Consider the following 21,165-nt stretch of genomic DNA (forward strand, 5'->3'; position numbering starts at 1 on the left):
CCTGAACCGGGCCCTCTAAGGCAAGATAAAAAACGTTTCCTAGTGTGGCCAAGAGGAGCAAGAATACTGTCTCTGTTGCCCCAGATTGCCCCCCAGCCATGAGGCCCTCCCAACACCCCCCTCTCCCGGATTTACCTTGCTGCCAGCAGCTTATCTTGGTGCTGGCCGGCGGCCTCCGGGCCACCCCTCGGCTGCTTTCCGCCTGAAACGGGAGAGTAGCTGACCGGAAGCATTCAAATGAGTCCCAGTTACCTAAAATTGGCTGGGCCTCCGAAGAAGGCTCCCATGTGGGATTGCTTCCCACTCCCATCGGCTTCATGCCGAGAGTTAGAATTGTCCCTAAAGAATAAGTCTCGCACAGATTTGCTTTTTGTTTAAAAAAACCTGAAGGAAGGAACTTCAAAGCAATATGAAGATAGATAAACAAATCTGAAGTAAAGCTTCATCTACTCTGATTCAAAATGGGTTTCAACCCCAATCTGAGAATCCTACATCACCAGTTTAAGGGCCATAAATATACAATAGTCACTAATAAATCCAATAAGGAGTTCAGAAGAAACTTCTTTACTTAGAGAGTGGTTAGAATGTGGAACTTGCTACCACAAGGAGTAGTTGAGGCAAATAACATAGATGCATTTAAGGGGAAGCTAGATAAACACATGAGGGAGAAAGGAATAGAAGGCTATATTGGTGGGGTTAGATAAAGAAGGGTGGGAGGAGGTTCGTGTGGAGCATAAACACCAGCATGGACCTGTTGGGCTGAATGGCCTGTTTCTGTGCTGTAAATACGACGTAAGTTTGTTTTTTCCATTCCCTGCACCACTCCTGGTGGCATCTGTGATTGAGGTTTCCACCTAGCCCAACATTATGGCCAATTCTGTGTTGTGGATTGATTCTACTCATTTCACTTAAAACACTTACAGCTAGCACAGATGGAAAAGTTTCATCCCATCTGCCAATACTGGAGGTGAAATAGCAGAGTTTTAATTCTGTGTCATTCAGTTCCCTGGAAATTGTAACATATGTGGTATTATATTTCTAATTAACTTATAAGAAAAACCATGGCATTTCTTAGGTATCTAATCATTTTAGTCTTGGGTTATAATGTGATAGAATTTAACTGGGGTTAAGATATCAGAATGGCAGCCGATGGAGGGAAAGGAAGAAAAGAGATAGAGATGGTACAATTGCAGGTCTATCATGAGGCTGTAAGACAACTACAAGAAACCAACAAATAATATAGTGTACAGTATGATATGAAACACTGACACATTCAAATCATGTAATTCCATGAATATTTGCAATTTGCTTTCGAACAGATGTGCATTCTTTATCTGGGTAGCTGTAATGATGCAGGATGTGCATCCTTTAACTTAAATGAATCATTAGGAAAATACTGGTCAAAAGCAATTATTTCTGTGTAATAATGAATAAAAGACTTGAATTTAAATCGCACCTTATGTCTGTAGTGTATGTACCTTTAAGACAGAACTACTTTTACAGCTCCTGTATACTGTAGTACCGGCAGTGACCACACCTGTATATAAGCCTTGCGCATGCCTCTGTACCCCAGTCTTGAGACTACCCTCCTCCAGTAAAGACCTGTTTATTGTTAAGTTACAGCATCCGTGTGGTTATTGAAAAACAACATACTCTCAGAATCACGGATCTAACAGTGGCGACGAGTGTCGATTCGAATCTACCTGCAACTCTGCATTTCCCTTCGAGGATTCGCTCCGGGAGGGCGGTGTAAGAAAGTCGAGGCCAGGAACACGGGCGTCGACCACGAGCAACCGCCCAGTCGTCCGGCAGAGAGTGAACATCGCAGGGGAGGCTGTGGAGAGCCGGGCTTGGTTCCCCAGCCACGACGATCAGCAAGAGACTGACGACGGGTCCAGCGCAGACCCTTCCCGGACAGCGGTGGCTGGAGCTGACCGACGGCGGAGAGAAAGCCGAGCAGCATCGATGGGGTAACACAGAGGGTGAAGCGCACAGGGTGCAGCCGGGGTTTGAAAACCGAGCGGCGTCGAGAGAAAAAAAAAAACCAAACCGGAGAGAGAGGGTAGCGCACAGCCAGGGCTCAGGGGCTGACCAGTGTCCGCGGGGAGAAGAAGGGAGAGCGCGGGAAGGAAGAAAAGCGCGGGAGACGCCATTTTGTGCCAGTGGAGAAGAAGGGGAAGCATGGGAGATGCCATTTTTGACAGTTAAATCACACCCAGGGATGCCGAAGATTGGCAGTATCTCTACGTTCGACAATGAAGTTGAAGATTGGGCGACATATGTGGAACGTATTGAGGTGTACTGCAGGGCGAATGAAGTGCCAGATGCTAGGAAAGCACTGGTTTTGTTAAATTCCATGGGTGCAAAAACTTATGGGTTACTGCGAAATCTAATAACCCCAGAGAAGCCGGTGACCAAGAATTTCGAAAGCATAGTAGAAATCCTACAGGACCACTTAAACCCCACACCACTGCTGATAGCAGAACGATTTAAGTTCCATAAAAGGAACCAACACAAAGACGAAAGCAATGCTGAGTACCTAACGGAACTGCGCAAGCTATCGAAACACTGCCAGTTTGGAGCGGGACTAGCAGATACGTTACGGGACAAGTTTGTGTGTGGGCTACAAAGCGAAGGAACCCAGAAACGGCTTCTAGCAGAAAAGGATCTTACGCTGGACAAGGCTTTCAGTATGGCAGTATCACACGAAGCAGCCGCAAGGGGCGCTGCAGCGATACAACGGAGACCGCAAGAATATGGCACCAATGAAATGTCCTATGGAACAGGGAAGTGCTATCGCTGCGGCAGAACAACACATGACCAGAAGGATTGTTGGTTCAAGGACCAAGTGTGCAGACAGTGTGGAAAAGCAGGACACATAGCAAGAGTCTGCAGGTCTGGGAAGAAAACCAACAGTAAGAAATCTCCACAGGAGAAGTACAAAAAGGTATACCAGGTGATGGACAGTGGTTCAGACGAACAGAAAAGTGACACAGACTCCGGAAGCAAGGAGCTGGGTTGTCTGAAACTACATAAGGTAACCAAAATGGAGGATCACCAGACTATCTGGGTTACACTCAAGATAGACGGGGTTCAAGTGAAAATGGAATTGGACACAGGATCAGCCCTAACAGTCATAAACCAAAGGGACTACAAGCGGCTATTTTCACATATACCCTTGAAAGCTACAGAGATTGTCTTGAAGACGTACACGGGGCAAAAAGTCTACCCCAAAGGAAAAATAAGGGTGAAAGTGATATACAAAGGCCAGGAAATACCTAAAATGGATATATATGTCTTGCCAGATGGAGGACTACCACTGCTAGGACGTGAATGGATCCAGAAGATACAATTAGATTGGCATTCCATACAGGCACTGAAGGTTGAGACCAAAAAGGATGACGACGTCACACCTGGACGACTGTCAAAAATGCTAACTGACGCAAAAGAAGTGTTCCAGGAGGGACTCGGAACACTAAAAGGCATAACAGCAACGATTAAAATAGAGGAAAATGCAAGCCCAAAGTTTCTTAAGGCCAGACCAGTGCCTTATGCGATCAGACCAGCTGTCGAAGCAGAGCTGGAAGGGTTGGAACGTTCAGGAGTACTGTCCAAAGTGGACTGGAGCGAGTGGGCTACACCCATCGTTCCTGTAATGAAGAGGTCGTTGAGTAATACGCCTGGGGAACCAAAGAAGGTCCGCATCTGTGGGGATTTTAAGGTGACAGTGAACCCAGTCCTTCACACGGTACAATATCCGCTTCCACGAATTGAGGATATTTTCGCCTCGCTATCTGGAGGTAAACGCTTCACCAAAATTGATCTAGCCCAGGCGCACTTGCAAATGGAGGTAGAAGAAGCTTCGAAACAATACCTTACGATTAACACTCATAAAGGTCTCTATCAATAGAACCGGCTGGTGTTTGGGGTAGCCTCGGCTCTGGCTATCTGGCAAAGGATCAATCCTGCAAGGGATTCCAGGGACCCAGTGTTATTTGGACGACATCCTGGTCACGGGCGAAAATGACAGTGATCACCTTGCCAACTTGGAGAAGGTGCTCACCAGATTAAAGGAGTATGGGCTACGAGCTAATTGCCACAAGTGCGAGTTTTTCCAGAAACAGATCTCGTACTGTGGCCACATCATCGATGAAGAGGGGTTACATAAGTCCCCTGAAAACATTGAGGCAGTAGTCAAGGCTCCAGCACCGGAAAATGTGTCACAACTGAGGTCGTTCCTCGGGCTGGTAAACTACTACCACAAGTTCTTACCAAATTTGTCCACGGTATTACACCCACTGAACACCCTACTGCAAACAGGGGTACCATGGAAGTGGAATGACGAACGTAGACGAGCTTTCCAGAAGTGTAAAGAATTGATCACATCAAAAGAGGTGTTGGCCCATTTCAACCCAGCACTACCAATTCGTTTGGCATGTGATGCATCAACCTATGGTATTGGAGCGGTGCTGTCGCACAAATTCCCAAACGGGTTGGAGAGGCCAGTAGCCTTTGCGTCTCGGTCACTAACCTCAGCCGAGCGCAACTACGTCCAGATTGACAGGGAGGCCCTCAGCCTAGTATGGGGAGTAAAAAAATTCAACCACTATCTGCATGGGCAGAAGTTCACCTTGCTGACTGACCACCAACGACTTGTCTCCATCTTTAATCCTAAGAAGGGCGTTCCAGTGATGACTGCACAACGGTTACAAAGATGGTCCCTGTTTCTAGGGGCGAATCAATATGAAATAGAATATGAAGGTACGAAACAGCATGGAAACGCTGATGGGCTATCGCGCCTGCCACTGCCTACTGTGGAGGAAGCAGCAGCAGTGGACCCTATCGAGATATTTTATTTGTCAATAATTGAACGATTGCCAGTAACGAATGCGGATATAGAGAAGGAGAACCGCAATGATCCGACGCTGTCTCGGGTATATGATTTGACGGTGAGGGTATGGCCAACACATGGCGACTCACTGTTGCCAGCATTCTCATCCAGAAGAGAACAGCTGTCAGTATGCCAGGGGACAGTGATGTGTGGATCCAGAGTGGTGATTCCACCCAAGTTAAGGGAGAGAGTGCTAAATGAGCTACATAAAGGTCATCTGGGGGGAGTGAAAATGAAAAGCCTTGCTAGGGCTTATGTGTGGTGGCCGGGAATCGATCAACAAATCGAAGACCTAACTAAGAGCTGCTCAGGATGCCAGAAGGTCCAAAATGCACCACCACATGCCCCTCTACACCCATGGGAGTGGCCCTCTTCTCCATGACAACGGGTGCATATTGATTTTGCTGGTCCATTCATGGACTCAATGTTCTTAATTGCAGTGGATGCTCATTCGAAGTGGCCTGAGGTGATAAAAATGTCCTCAACCACTACAGAGAAAACGATTGCTGTCCTACGGACCATATTTGCCAGAAACGGCTTGCCAGAGCAGATTTGCTCTGATAATGGACCACAGTCTGTGTCCGAAGAGTTTCGAAAATTTATGAGAAGGAATGGGGTAAGGCATTACACATCCGCCCCGTATCATCCAGCCACAAATGGATTGGCTGAGAGGTTTGTACAAACCTTTAAGAAGGCGATAAAGACCATGTGCGATGATGAAATTCCACTGCAGCATAAGGTGGACAATTTCTTATTAGCCTACCGAAACACGACACATGCAGTTACCAACCAGACCCCGGCCATGATGTTCTTTAACCGAAGGTTGCGATCTCGTCTGGACTTGCTTAGACCAAATGTGCAAAGAAATGTTGAGGATAAACAATTCCAGCACATCAATGAGAAGCCGACAAGGAGCTTCAATGTAGGACAACCAGTCTTGGCCCGTGACTACCGAACAGAGAAATGGCAACCCGGAACGATATGCACACGGCAGGGGCCATTAATGTACACAGTGGATGTCGGGGAGAACATTGTGAGACGCCACGTTGATCAGATCTTAGTGTCAAAGGAACGAGTCAACCCCATGTCTTGCGTACCTGGTGATGAACCCGACATACCGGTAGCATCTACCTCCGAACCAGTAGCAGTGGAACCCGATGAACTAACCGATGAAAAGGGGCCAGAATTGCCTCCGCACCAAGAACAAGAACCTCAGGAAAGGCGCTATCCCGAAAGGATCAGGAAGCCGCCCCAAAGACTGAATCTATAAATGGACTATTGTTGTTTAATGTACATGTTAAAGTGTTAATTGTTATTTGAATATTATGGGTACTACTAATCTAAAAGGGGAGGAATTGTAGTGTATGTACCTTTAAGAGAGAACTACTTTTACAGCTCCTGTATACTGTAGTACCGGCAGTGACCACACCTGTATATAAGCCTTGAGCATGCCTCTGTACCCCAGTCTTGAGACTACCCTACTCCAGTAAATACCTGTTGATTGTTAAGTTATAGCATCCATGTGGTTATTGAAAAACATCATACTCTCAGAATCACGGATCTAACAGAAACAGCTCAGAAGGCGCTTCATACAATTAATTACACAAGTACAAAAGCAAAATACTGCGGATGAATGGTCAGCAACCTGAAACGTTACCTCTGTTTCTGTCTCCACAGATGCTGCCTGACCTGCTGAGTATTTCCAGCATTTTCTGTAATTCCCTAAGTGCACTGACTGTTACATTGGCAAATGAGAGATCCTGCACCAGCAACATGCCGCAAAGATGAATGACCAATTTGATATTTTGAGGTGGTGTTGGTTCAGGGAAGAATGTTGGCCAAGACCCAGTAGAACTTGCTGTTCTTCTTTGAATGCCATGGAATTTTAACATCCACTTGAACCATAGGAACAGACAGAACCTCAGTTTAACATTTCATCCAAAGGACTGCACTCTGACAATACAATGTACTCAGTGTGTCACCCTCGATTACAAACTCCATCTTGATGCAGGACTCCAATCCACCACCTGCTCAATGTTGAGTGTTGCCAACAGAGCCAAACCAATCTGCTTGTGTAAGAGCTCTCGCTGAAACCTTCACCATTTTTCGACACTATCCACCACTCTTTTTGATGCCTTCACTTGATTCCCTTTCCTGTCCTAAACTTCTGCAAGTTCTTCTCATCAGCCTTGGACTAGGCCTAAGTTAATGAGAATTAAATGGTTCTTTTGCAGCTGGTGATCTAAAATTCTAACATCGCAGATGTTGAATGGAAACAGTTTCTGATATATTACTGAGGGTATCAGCAAATCAGGTTGAATTCACAAAATACATTTAATAGCTTATATGATGTTTGGCAATTAAAAAAAACTGAGCAAACATGAAATTCTTTCCCTGAACCTCTCTGCCAATCCAATTCCCTTTCCTCGTTTAAAAACCTGAAAACACAATTTAACCTAGGCAGTCATCTTAAAGCAGTGACCTTGATCATAGGCCTATATTCGAGGCATTTTGTTTTGAGTCATTTGTATGTTTTTCAGTTGTCACCATCGGTTTTTTTTTGAAACTGTTGGTTTTTACAAGTTTTCTAGGTTGGCATGTATATATAAAAATATCTGTAATTATTAGACAGTGAATGGGACTAAGTTAGCACAGGAAACGTGTAACCCTTTCGTCTTATTGGGTCTAGGAAAAACAATTCCAAAATGACCTCCATGTGTTGCTCTCCTTTGTTTATATTGTCATTTATCTTCACTCTTGTAGGCATGAATCAATCTCTAACATGTGAGTGACATCAAATCACAACACAAACAATATAAATAAACGTTCTCCGAATTGCGCAGTGAATTAAAACTGATCGCAGTAGGCCTGTAAATTGATGCTGGGCTGGTTCAGTGCATCAGTCAGTTTGTATTATTATGAAATTTTGCACTTTAATGCAAGCACAATGATGTATTGAAGAGGCCCGGTATGTTTAGTGGGCCAGAAGGGGAGGCAGTTTACCTTATGGCAGATTGCAAAGACCCACACAATCTGGGTCTGTACCGGCATCTGTTCTATGAAGATTGTGAGTGGTGTTGATGGCAGGAGAATTGTTTTATCCCCCTGAAGGTAAAATGGGTATTAGAATGGGCCTCCGAGTCATAGATGCAAGTCTTAACCCTCCAGTATAATATGCCAAAAGCTTATTCAGTTCTTGCCCATAACAATTTACAAACATGCCATAGGTTAACAAATGTACAACTCCCTTGTTATATATATTGGCCAATTTTCCAGGACTAGGGCACATCTTTGGTGTGTTGCAACTTCTGACTGCTACAAAAATGTGCGCCTAACCCAGGCCAATGTTCTGTCTTCAGTCATTTACGTAATTTGGTGGGCTCCCCGGACTCCGCCAGGCAATCAGCCTGCATTGGGACTGAAGATTCGCTGTGGTAGGCTTTGGAAACCTGCTACAGTACACCATTGCTGATGGACCCAGTGCTGCAGTACACCATTGCTGATGGACCCAGTGCTGCAGTACACCATTGCTGATGGACCCAGTGCTGCAGTACACCATTGCTGATGGACCCGGTGCTGCAGTACAGCATTGCTGATGGACTTGGTGCTGCAGTACACCATTGCTGATGGACCCGGTGCTGCAGTACAGCATTGCTAATGGACTTGGTGCTGCAGTGCACCATTGCTGATGGACCCAGTGCTGCAGTACAGCATTGCTGATGGACCCAGTGCTGCAGTACAGCATTGCTAATGGGCTTGGTGCTGCAGTACATCATTGCTGATGGACCCAGTGCTGCAGTACACCATTGCTGATGGACCCGGTGCTGCAGTACACCATTGCTGATGGACCCGGTGCTGCAGTACAGCATTGCTAATGGACTTGGTGCTGCAGTACACCATTGCTGATGGACCCAGTGCTGCAGTACAGCATTGCTAATGGACTTGGTGCTGCAGTACACCATTGCTGATGGACCCGGTGCTGCAGTACACCATTGCTGATGGACCCGGTGCTGCAGTACAGCATTGCTAATGGACTTGGTGCTGCAGTACACCATTGCTGATGGACCCAGTGCTGCAGTACAGCATTGCTAATGGACTTGGTGCTGCAGTACAGCATTGCTGATGGACCTGGTGCTGCAGTACACCATTGCTGATGGACCCAGTGCTGCAGTGCACAATTGCTGATGGACCCAGTGCTTCAGTACACCATTGCTGATGGAGCAGGTGCTGCAGTACACCATTGCTGATGGAGCAGGTGCTGCAGTACACCATTGCTGATGGAGCAGGTGCTGCAGTACACCATTGCTGATGGACCCGGTGCTGCAGTACACCATTGCTGATGGACCCGGTGCTATTGTACACCATTGCTGATGGACTTGGTGCTGCAGTACACTATTGCTGATGGACCTAGTGTTGCAGTACAGCATTGCTGAAGGACCAGGTGCTGCAGTACACCATTGCTGATGGACCCGGTGCTGCAGTACACCATTGCTGATGGACTTGGTGCTGCAGTACACCATTGCTGATGGACTTGGTGCTGCAGTACAGCATTGCTGATGGACTTGGTGCTGCAGAACACCATTGCTGATGGACCCAGTGCTGCAGTACAGCATTGCTGATGGACTTGGTGCTGCAGTACAGCATTGCTGATGGACTTGGTGCTGCAGAACAGCATTGCTGATGGACTTGGTGCTGCAGTACAGCATTGCTGATGGACTTGGTGCTGCAGTACAGCATTGCTGATGGACTTGGTGCTGCAGTACAGCATTGCTGATGGACTTGGTGCTGCAGTACAGCATTGCTGATGGACTTGGTGCTGCAGTACAGCATTGCTGATGGACTTGGTGCTGCAGTACAGCATTGCTGATGGACTTGGTGCTGCAGTACAGCATTGCTGATGGACCCAGTTTTGCAGTACACCATTGCTGATGGACCCAGTGCTGCAGTACACCATTGCTGATGGACCAGGCGCTGCAGTACACCATTGCTGATGGACCCAGTGCTGCAGTACACCATTGCTGATGGACCAGGTGCTGCAGTACACCATTGCTGATGGACCCGGTGCTGCAGTACACCATTACTGATGGACCTGGTGCTGCAGTACAGCATTGCTGATGGACCCAGTGCTGCAGTACAGCATTGTTGATGGACCACCCGGTGCTGCAGTACACCATTGCTGATGGACCCGGTGCTGCAGTACACCATTGCTGATGGACCCAGTGCTGCAGTACACCATTGCTGGTGGACCCGGTGCTGCAGGTGTATATGTATAAATATGCTTTTACATTTTTTTCCTGAATTTGGCACCTATGCCAAAATCCTAACTGATTGCACAGGCTTTCGACGTATTTCAATTTTAACTCATAGCCATGCTGGGCATTAGGGACAAACAGGCATCCCTTGTGCCCCACACAGCTATTGAACAAATGATGGGAAGTATATTGATGTATTTTTATCATTTGCATATTATTACAATACACCTGCCCATATTTGGGCAAACATATTGGCCCAGTAATTCCGGTCCCAATGCGTGAGTACGGACGGGGTACTCGCGCGTGGGCCTGTTGGAAGTGCCGGATTTCAGCATGCACAGTGCATGCGCGGGAAAGCGGCATTTCCTCCAAGGGGTTCAGAGGTCCAACGCGTGCACGCAGGACTCTGCGTGCACGCGTTGAACTTCCTTCTTTTTGACAGGTTTGCCCGTGTGTAAGGGCCTCAACTTTTTAGAAATGTAAAAAGGAGACGTAAGGACTTGATTCTTTAAGGTAAGTGGTCTATTATTTAAAATGATAACATTTTTTCCACAGCTTTATTGTTTTTAAGGACTTTACAGTAAGGTAAGTGTATTTTTAGACCCGATTTCTTAAAAAATTATTTTTTTCAAAAATTTGATTAATTGTTTAATATAGTTTTTTTAAAGTTATTTATAGTTCATTTAATTAGTGGGATGTTTTTAAAAATGTTATTTAAAGTTTAAGTAGTGTTTTGGGCGCCCGTAGTTTTCATGAGTTTGACAGTTCTATCAAACTCATGAATGAAGTTTTCCCTCCCCTGATTGGCTGCCCAGTGCTCACCTGATCCCAGCCGGCACATCGAACTAACTACGCCGCTGGATCAGGCAAGCACAGCGCACCGACAGCTGAACCGGGCCAGTGACAGGAATTCCAAGCAGGCCCAGGCTTCAGCTGTCGGCGCGCCGGGTAAGTGCACATCGGGGGCTCGCACGCGCGGCAAGCCCCCGAACCTAATTTCTGGGCCATTATACTCCTCCTATCACTGCCCGAGAATTGGTTCCCATTGCGTTTCCTGCCCCTGCCTGCCCAGGGTACACCAGGAACTGGCAGAAATCGAGTGGAAAATCCAGGACACCATCTCTAAACGTTTAATGTTTCTAACAGCCCATCCTGTTACATTGTGCTGCATCAGCTAAACCAAAACAAATTCAGAATCCAATCTACACAAAACATTACTGTTGAGCACAATTGCAATTGGAATGTAAACCTCCCAAATTTTCAGGTTTGTGTCTCAATAGGTAAACTTCCAGAAAAAATAAATATATATGGACATTTGTACCCATAAAGTGAGGCACAAAGAGGACAGACTGCTGATTAATGTATTGAATACTTGAATTAGGAGTCATACCAAACTTTGCAAGCTTTACAAGTTCCTGAGGTTGAATAATCTGAATAAGCCGATTTAATAAAGTATCATGTCTGTCTGCTCCAGTGGCACCGCAGATAAGCTGAAAGGTCAGCATCAGCATTTTGTCATCATGGATAATTTAGCTAAAGTACATTCTGTTTCCTACAGCAGCAGCTTAGTTCACTTCAAGAAAAAAGGAAAAATACTCTTGTAATTGTAAACGGCCATTCAGCTCATCCACTGCTATGACATGGGAACTGCTGTGCATCTGACAGATCAAACACTATTTTAGGATTTAAAAGGAGATACTGGATTGAAACTAAGTCACATATAATAATATGCAACAACATTTATGTGTAGATTGTCCAGTCTCTTCCCACCTACATTCACGACTCTTCCGATGCCCTCCACCACTTTAACAGTTTCCAGTTTCCTGGCCCCAACCGTCTCCTTTTCACTATGGATGTCCAATCCCTCTACACCTCCATCCCCTACCAGGATGGCCTGAGGGCACTCCACTTCTTCCTTGAACAGAGGCCCAGCCAGTCCCCATCCACCACCACCCTCCTCCGCCTGGCTGAACTTGTTCTCACATTGAACAACTTCTCCTTTGACGCCACTCACTTCCTCCAAATTAAAGGTGTTGCTATGGGAACACGCATGGGCCCTAGCTATGCCTGCTTTTTCGTGGGATTTGTGGAACATTCTTTGTTTCAGTCCTACTCAGGTCCCCTCCCTCACCTTTTTTTCCGGTACATCGATGACTGTATCGGTGCCGTTTCCTGCTCTCGCCCGGAACTAGAAAAGTTCATTCACTTTACTTCCACTCTTCCCTCACCTTCACATGGTCCATCTCTGACTCTTCTCTTCTCTTCCTTGACTTCTCTGTCTCCATTTCTGTCGATAGGCTATCGACAAACATCCATTACAAGCCCACTGACTCCCGCAGCTACCTGGACTACACTTCCTCCCACCCCACTTCCTGTAAGGACTCTATTCCATTCTCCTAGTTTCTCCGTCTCTGCCGCGTCTGTTCTGACGATGTCAGCTTCCATACTAGTGCTTCCGGTATGTCTTCCTTTTTCCTCAACCGAGGATTCCCCTCTACTGTGGTTGACACGGCCCTTGACCGTGTCCGTTCCATTTCCCACACTTCTGCTCTCCCTCCAGGAACCATGATAGGGTTCCCCTTGTCCTCACCTTTCACCCCACCAGCCTCCCTCCACATTCAACGGATCATCCTCCGCCATTTCTGCCACCTCCAACGTGATCCCACCACCAAACGCATTTTCCCCTCACCTCCCCTTTCAGCATTCCGAAGGGACCGCTCTCTCTGCGACACCCTGGTCCACTCCTCAATCACCCCTAACAGCCCCTCTCCTTCGCCCGGCACCTTCCCGTGCAAGTGCAGGAGGTGCAACACCTGACCTTTTACCTCCTCCCTTCCCACTGTCTAGGACCCCAAACACCCCTTCCAGCTGAAACAGCGATTTACTTGTACTTCTTGCAATTTAGTATAATGTATTCGCTGCTCACGATGCGGTCTCCTTTACATGGGGAGACCAAACGCAGATTGAGCGACCGCTTTGCGGAACACCTCCGTTCAGTCCATAAGGGTCCTGAGCTTCCGGTCGCCTGTCACTTTAATTCTCTGCTTCACTCCCACTTTGAGCTCTCTGTCCTCGGCCTCTTACATTGTTCCGATGAAGCTCAACATAAGCTCAAGGTGTGATGAAATATGTCATTCATCAGACTCTGTAGTTAACTACATATATTGTATTGCCTGCTCCGGTGTCTTACCTTGTATTGTGTATAGTGCACCGCCCCCTTTGTGTGTCGGCTCCGCCCATACCTGGCTCTACTTAAGACAAGCCCAGGCTTGTCTTGCAGCAGAACAGCAGCATGCTAGGTGAAGCTAGGTGAAGACACAGGCATCTTTCCTTTGCTAATAAAAGCCTTGTTTTATTCAGTTAACTTTGAGTCTTGAAGTCATTGAGGCGCATCAATTTTATTAGCAAACTTTTAACGACGGGTCAACTTTTGAAACCGGAACGCTTGGATTTGGACCCGCATGCTTCGGATGCATCGGCACGGTTTGGACACTGGTTCCAGTGCTTGGAATTCTTTATGGCCAACTCCGAAGCCGTCACAGCCTCTAAAGCCACCGGAGATGTGAAACTCGGGATCCTGCAGAATCGAGTAAGCCACCGGGTTTTTCCACTCATCCAAGACGCCGCCACCTACCTGGATGCCTGCAACATTCTAAAGGCCCACTATCAGCGGCCTACCAACGAGGTGTACGCCAGGCACCTGCTTGCTACCTGCACACAGCGACCCGGAGAGTCGCTAGAGGACTTTCGAGTCACCCTAAAAGTGCTTGGCAAAGACTGCAAATGCAAAGACGTGAAAGCCACGGTATACACAGACGAGCTTATTCGGGATGCCTTTATCGCAGGCCTTAGCTCAAATTACATCCGGCAGAGACTGCTAGAGAAAACGGGCCTAGATCTGACACAGGCTGTGGACACAGCGCGATCGCTGGATGTGGCTCAGAAGAACTCTGACTCCTACTCGTCAGGCCTCCGCCCGGTAGCCCAACACCGTCGGGGCCCTGCTCCCCCCCCAGAAGCCCTACGACCGCTGCAACGCATCGGGGCCCCAAATGCTACTTCTGCGGGCAGCCGAAGCACACCAGGAACCTGTGCCCGGCGAAAGGCACCACCTGCTGTAAGTGCGGTAAGAAGGGGCACTTTGGGAAGGTGTGCAGAGGGAACCCCGCAGGCAAAACCGCCACCGCCGCGTGCGCGCCGTGGGAGCGGCCATCTTGGACGCCATCTTGTCCGACCTCGTGGGGTCCGCCATCTCGCGAGCAGACATCGTGGACGCCATCTTACCCGGCCTCGTGTGGCCCACCATCTTGTCCCGATCAGGGCCCTACAGTGGCGTCGATCACAGTGGACCAGTCCAGACCGCACCCACTGTCCAAATCGATGGTGGACATCGAGGTAAACGGGTGCAAGGTTAAATGTTTAATTGCGGGAGCATGGAGAGCTTCATTCACCCTGATCTGGTACAACGGCTCTCTCTAACTATAGTCCCTACTCAGGGCAGGATCTCTATGGCCGACAAAACCCAGATATCGACTATTGCGGGTTACTGCGCGGTACGATTGCCCGTTAAAGGCACTGTATATAATAATTTTAAACTGTTAATTATGAAGGATTTATGTGTGAGCGTGATCTTGGGCCTGGATTTTCAGTGCCACCACCAAAGCATCACGCTCAATTTCGGTGGGACCCAACTGCCCCTCACAGTGTGCGGTCTGGCTACCCTGAAGGTAAAGCCGCCTTCGCTATTCGCGAACCTTACCCCTAACTGCCGGCCAATAGCGACCAAAAGCAGGAGGTACAGCTGGGAGGACAGGCGGTTTATCGCGACCAAGGTAGATAGGCTCCTGAGGGAGCGCATTATTGAACGCAGCAACAGCCCGTGGCGCGCCCAAGTGGTGGTGGTGAGGGGTAGCGAGAAGAAGCGGATGGTGATTGACTATAGTCAAACAGTCAACATCTATACCCAACTAGACGCCTACCCGCTACCCCGCATATCCGAGATGGTGAACCAAATCGCCCAATACCGGGTGTTCTCCACCATCGACCTCAAGTCAGCGTATCACCAGCTCCCTATCAGACCAGAGGACCGTTTGTACACCGCCTTCGAGGCAAACGGACGCCTCTACCAGTTCCTCAGAGTCCCCTTTGGGGTGACGAATGGGGTCTCGGTCTTTCAGAGGGAGATGGACCGCATGGTCGATGACCACCACTTGCAGGCAACCTTCCCCTATCTCGACAACGTCACCATCTGCGGCCACAACCAACCGGACCACGACTCAAACCTCGCGAGGTTTCTGAAAGCCGCACAAAAACTCAACCTCACCTACAACGAGGACAAGTGCGTTTTCAACACCACGCGCCTCTGCATACTAGGCAGCGTGGTGGAGAATGGGGAAATCGGACCAGACCCTGACCGATTGCGCCCCCTACGGGAGCTGCCCCTGCCCAACACTCCCAAAGCCCTGAAAAGGTGCCTGGGGTTATTCTCGTATTATGCCCAATGGGTCCCCAACTACTCCGATAAAGCCCGCCCCCTCTTGAAAGCATCCTCTTTCCCGCTCTCTGCTGAGGCCCACGCTGCCTTCAAAAGCATTAAGCAGGATATTGAGCGGGCCACGCTACAGGCAGTGGACGAGAACACTCCCTTTCAAGTGGAAAGTGATGCGTCTGACTTTGCCTTGGCGGCCACCCTCAACCAGGCGGGGCGGCCCGTAGCTTTCTTCTCGAGGACCCTCCAGGGGCCCGAGATCAGACACTCCTCCGTGGAAAAGGAGGCCCAAGCCATCGTGAAGGCAGTGCGCCACTACCTAGCCGGCAAACGCTTCACCCTACTTACCGACCAGCGGTCGGTAGCGTTTATGTTCAATAATAAACAGGGGGGGGAAGATTAAAAATGATAAGATTCTTAGGTGGCGGATCGAGCTCTCCACCTTCGAGTACGACATCATATACCGGCCGGGGGCCCTTAACGAATCCCCCGACGCCCTCTCACGAGGGATGTGTGCCAACGCCACCGGGGATCGGCTACAGACCCTCCACAACGACCTCTGCCACCCAGGGGTCACACGGCTGTTCCACTTCATAAAGTCCCGCAACTTACCCTACTCGATTGAGGAAGTTCGGTCCCTGACCAGGAACTGCCGCACTTGCGCTGAGTGCAAGCCTCGGTTCTACCGCCCTGATAGAGCCCACCTAATCAAAGCTACACGGCCCTTTGAGCGGCTTAGCTTAGATTTCAAGGGCCCCCTCCCGTCCGTCGACCGCAATGTTTACTTCCTGAACATTGTGGACGAATACTCCAGTTTCCCATTCGCCTTCCCCTGCCCAGACATGACCAGCGCCACGGTCATTAAATGCCTCAACAGCCTGTTCTGCCTGTTCGGTATGCCAAGCTATATCCACACGGATAGGGGGGCGTCCTTCATGAGTGAAGAGCTACGCCAGTACATGCTGTCCAAGGGGATTGCCACGAGCCGTACCACCAGCTACAACCCCCGGGGTAACGGTCAGGTGGAGCGAGAGAACGGGACAGTATGGAGGGCAGTCACCCTAACTCTAAGGACCAAGGGCCTCCCTATCTCCCGCTGGCAGGAAGTCCTCCCAGATGTGCTCCACTCAATACGGTCACTATTGTGTACCGCCACTAATGCCACGCCTCATGAGCTAATGTTTGTGTTTCCCCGGAAATCCACCTCAGGCATATCCATGCCGTCATGGCTCTCCACCCCAGGTCCGGTACTTTTGCGGAAGCATGTGAGGGGCCACAAGACGGACCCTCTCGTGGAGCCAGTGCACCTGCTCCACGCCAACCCACAATATGCGTATGTCCGGCACGCCGACGGACGGGAGGACACTGTGTCCATAAAAGACCTCGCCCCAGCCGATAACAACAGCAACAACGACAACGACTACAACAACAACAACCACAACAACTATTACCCACCCACTCCACCCACTATTCTTTCATCACCCCCGGAAGAACACCAGCCAATGGTACCCCCACCACCTACTGCTTCAACAACCCCGGCAGAGACCCAGGAGACCACCCGGGACACCCAGCCGGCACCCGCGGCACCGCAACCGTTACGTCGGTCACAGAGGACTATCACACCCCCGGACAGACTAAATCTGTAGAAGGGGTGAATGTGATGAAATATGTCATTCATCAGACTCTGTAATTAACTACATATATTGTATTGCCTGCTCCGGTGTCTTACCTTGTATTGTGTATAGTGCACCGCCCCCTTTGTGTGTCGGCTCCGCCCATACCTGGCCCTACTTAAGACAAGCCCAGGCTTGTCTTGCAGCAGAACAGCAGCATGCTAGGTGAAGCTAGGTGAAGACACAGGCATCTTTCCTTTGCTAATAAAAGCCTTGTTTTATTCAGTTAACTTTGAGTCTTGAAGTCATTGAGGCGCATCACGAGGAACAGCACCTCATCTTTCGATTAGGCACTTTACAGCCTTCTGGACTCAACATTGAGTTCAACAATTTCAGATTATAACCCCATCTCTCATTTTTCATGCTGTATTATTTTGCCATTCCCATTTGCAACATTTGATCTTTCCTGCCTCTTTTACTTAGCACAGAATGTTCCTTCAATTCCTTCCTCCCCTCCCACCACCCCCCTTTCCCTGTCTCTGCACCTGCTTAATATCTGTTACATCTCCAGCTTTTTCCAGTTCTGATGAAGGGTCCCAGACCTGAAACGTTAACTCTGTTTCTCTCTCCGCGGATGCTGCCTGGCCTGCTGAGTGTTTCCAGCATTTTCTGTTGTTATTTCAGATTTCCAGCATCTGCAGTATTTTGCTATTGTGTGTATGTGTAGATTATTGTTTAAACAGCGTCTTGCATTCAGTGAGGCTGAATATAAAATATTGAAGTGCCTAGTATGTAACCATTAAAAACGTTAAAACAGTCTGTAACTCATCCTTTAAAAAATCAGTTAGGCATAATCGCCAAAGTTTGAGTAATATTCACAAAAATGATTCTGTGAAAAGTGTTAATTGATAAGCTCATTCTGTAGTCAGTTGAATGGTACAGAGAAGAAACTGTGCAAACAACTGCAGAGGTCATTGTAAACATACTTTTCAATTTTGGTTTTGTGCAAATTGCTTTGTGTTTTGAGTGCAACTTTTTAGGGAATTAAGATAATAATCACTCATGCATACATTTCAAGTTTTAACTTTCCCCTATGCAAATTGTTTGAACAAATCCAGTCTCCGAAGAGAGAACGTCACTTATGAATTTGACTAAAATTAAATTTAAGGTTCACTTATTAAGTTAAGTAAATATAAATAGGAACTTATGAAGCAGGAACAGTTTTCAAGTTTATCCAGTATCAAGAATTTGAAATAAGAGAGCCCTCTTTATAAATTTTGGAGACGATAAGCTGTTGTTCAATACAAATGATAGATTTGACTTTTCACCCCCCAGGGCAGTAGCAGATCAGCTGCCCATTATAGACCATGCACAATTTTCCTTTCCGTTGAAGTCAATTAGACTTCATCATGGTCCTAAAGGGAAACAGTGCTACTTTACCTACAAAATACTGCACTAGGTGCTGGGACAAAAATGTCTTGCTTTAGCATTGTAGAGATTTATTTGTTTCAGTCACTACTCAAAGAATTAAAAAAACTAGCTACAGCCAGAATTTCCCCTAAATTTAACTTGCTGCAAACATTTCAAGTTTTGTCGATTGTCTGCAATGTTTGATGAATGAGTCAAGCTACTTTCAAACAAACATAGCCTATCTGATTTGTTCAGTTAAGTATACAACCACTAGTTATTTCCACTAGTTATTTTTGAATGTGATGAAGTGTTATTCAAATCCAAGTCCTGGTAACTGTTTTGGGGACAATTTAAGGTGCTGTAGCTGCTTGAATTAAAGTCAGTTTGGAACTACAGAGATACAGGAAACTCTTTTTTATCCGGCACCGACGGGACCAGCGTGGTGCCGGTTGATCAAAAAGTCTGGATTACAGAGAGGTATACTTATCAAGGTACGAGAGATTCGTACACGGCCACAGGTGCAGGAGCCCCGGTTACACGGCACTTGTGCAGGAGTCCCGGTTACATGGCCACAGATCCAGGAGTCCCTGTGCTTTACTACAGCTCAGCATTGAACACTATCGTCCCCAACAAGCTGGCCACCAAACTCCAAACTCTTGGCCTGAACACTTCCCTCTGCAACTGGACCCTGGACTTCCTAACAAACAGACCCCAGTCTGTCAAATTAGGTAACCACACCTCCCCCCCCCCGACCCTGAACACGGGGGCCCCACAAGGATGTGTGCTGAGCCGCCTCCTCTACTCCCTCTTCACCCACGACTGTGTGGCTGTTCATGGTTCCAACACCATCATCAAGTTTGCGGACGATACCACGCTAGTAGGCCAGATCACCAACAACGATGAGTCAGCCTACAGGGAGGAGGTCCAGCATCTCGTGAAGTGGTGCGCCGATAACAACCTGGCCCTTAACATCAAGAAAACCAAAGAAATCATTGTGGACTTCAGGAAGTCTAAAGGCGGAAGTCACACCCCCATCCACATCAATGGGGCTGCGGTGGAAAGGGTGGACAGCTTTAAGTTCCTCGGAGTCCACATCACGGAAGACCTCTCCTGGTCCCTCAATACCTCCTCTCTGGTGAAGAAGGCCCAGCAGCGCCTATATTTCCTAAGGAGGCTGAAGGGATGTAACCTGTCACCCCTGATCCTCTCTAACTTTTACCGCTGCACAATAGAGAGCATCCTGACGAACTGTATCACAGTATGGTATGGCAGCTGTAGCTACTATGACCGGAAAGCCCTGCAGCGGGTAGTCAAAACTGCCCAACGCATTACCGGCACCCGGCTACCGACCATAGAGCACATATACCAGAAACGCTGTCTACGGAGGTCACGGTCCATTATCAAAGACCCTACCCACCCCAGCCACAGTCTATTCGCCCTCCTGCCATCTGGGAGACGCTACAGATGCATTCGCACCCGTACGACCAGATTTAGGAACAGCTTCTTTCCCAGGGCTGTCATCCTACTGAACTCCACAAATAAACTCTAAAGCCTGCACATCTGCCAATGCCCTTTATTATGGTTATATTTATGTTAATGTATTACAAGCCAAATGTATGTTGAATGTTTAAATGTCTTAATCTAAATGTACACTCTCGGGAGCCGCAAGCCTACATTTCGTTGTACTGCACTTGTGCACTAACAATGACAATAAAAGTTGATTTGATTTGATTTGATTTGATTAAAAGATGGGAGAGAGATCTTCTGGAGGCAAAGGCTAATTTCCAGTAGCTTAAATAATTAATAGAAACATTTTCTGTTAGCTGTCCTGGGCATGTTACTGAAAACTTATCTAGATAAAAACAAATGAAGTTAGGGAGTTGGGGCTCAACTATGAGAATGATCAAGATCTGGAAACCATAAAATATAGAGCAAGAACAGGAGAAAAGCGTAACATTTGGTATAACACTCCTGTCCTCATAAAGCAATGTTTCATCTGAGTTACCAAGCACAACACCAGGGAAGATCCTCTAGCAACTAAAAATGTAACAAATGCAGATTAGATCTCCATACATATTCCGTAACAAATTCAGTTTGCCTTCTCCCTTTGACTTTGAATACATACATTTGACGACAATCTTAGAAAGAACTGAAAGAAATTTTAATACAAAATGAAAATCTCTAAGAAATATGCAAATTAAAAACCATTGATCACAATACCAGACGTGATCTAATTTCTACAACTTTCCTGCATCATTGTGCACATGATTTATGTCAAAACATATTACTGTGATTGACAGGAGGTGCAATGCTAGCAAACTCTATATTGCACAAATACATTGAGATGGCAGAGAGAAAACAACAATTCAGTTATTTATTTCAAATACATAAGCAACATCACTGTATTTAAATTGGTTGATAGAGACAGAACAGCTTTAAACTAGTAATAGTTAGACTAATTGATAAAGCTGCAGTAAGATACCGGGGTGAAAAATGTTCTCTGTTGCAGAT

At 47.4% G+C, this 21,165-nt stretch overlaps 1 protein-coding gene across 4 annotated transcripts in view; it reads right to left on the bottom strand.

Annotated features, from left to right (window-relative positions):
* Positions 1-21,165, bottom strand: part of schip1 (schwannomin interacting protein 1) — a 258,448-nt gene that overhangs the window by 71,697 nt on the left and 165,586 nt on the right. The gene's annotated exons all lie outside the window — the stretch shown is intronic.

Source organism: Somniosus microcephalus, chromosome 6, assembly GCF_052327205.1.
Source record: "Somniosus microcephalus isolate GS21.2 chromosome 6, FLI_Smic_1.0, whole genome shotgun sequence".
NCBI lineage: Eukaryota > Metazoa > Chordata > Chondrichthyes > Squaliformes > Somniosidae > Somniosus > Somniosus microcephalus.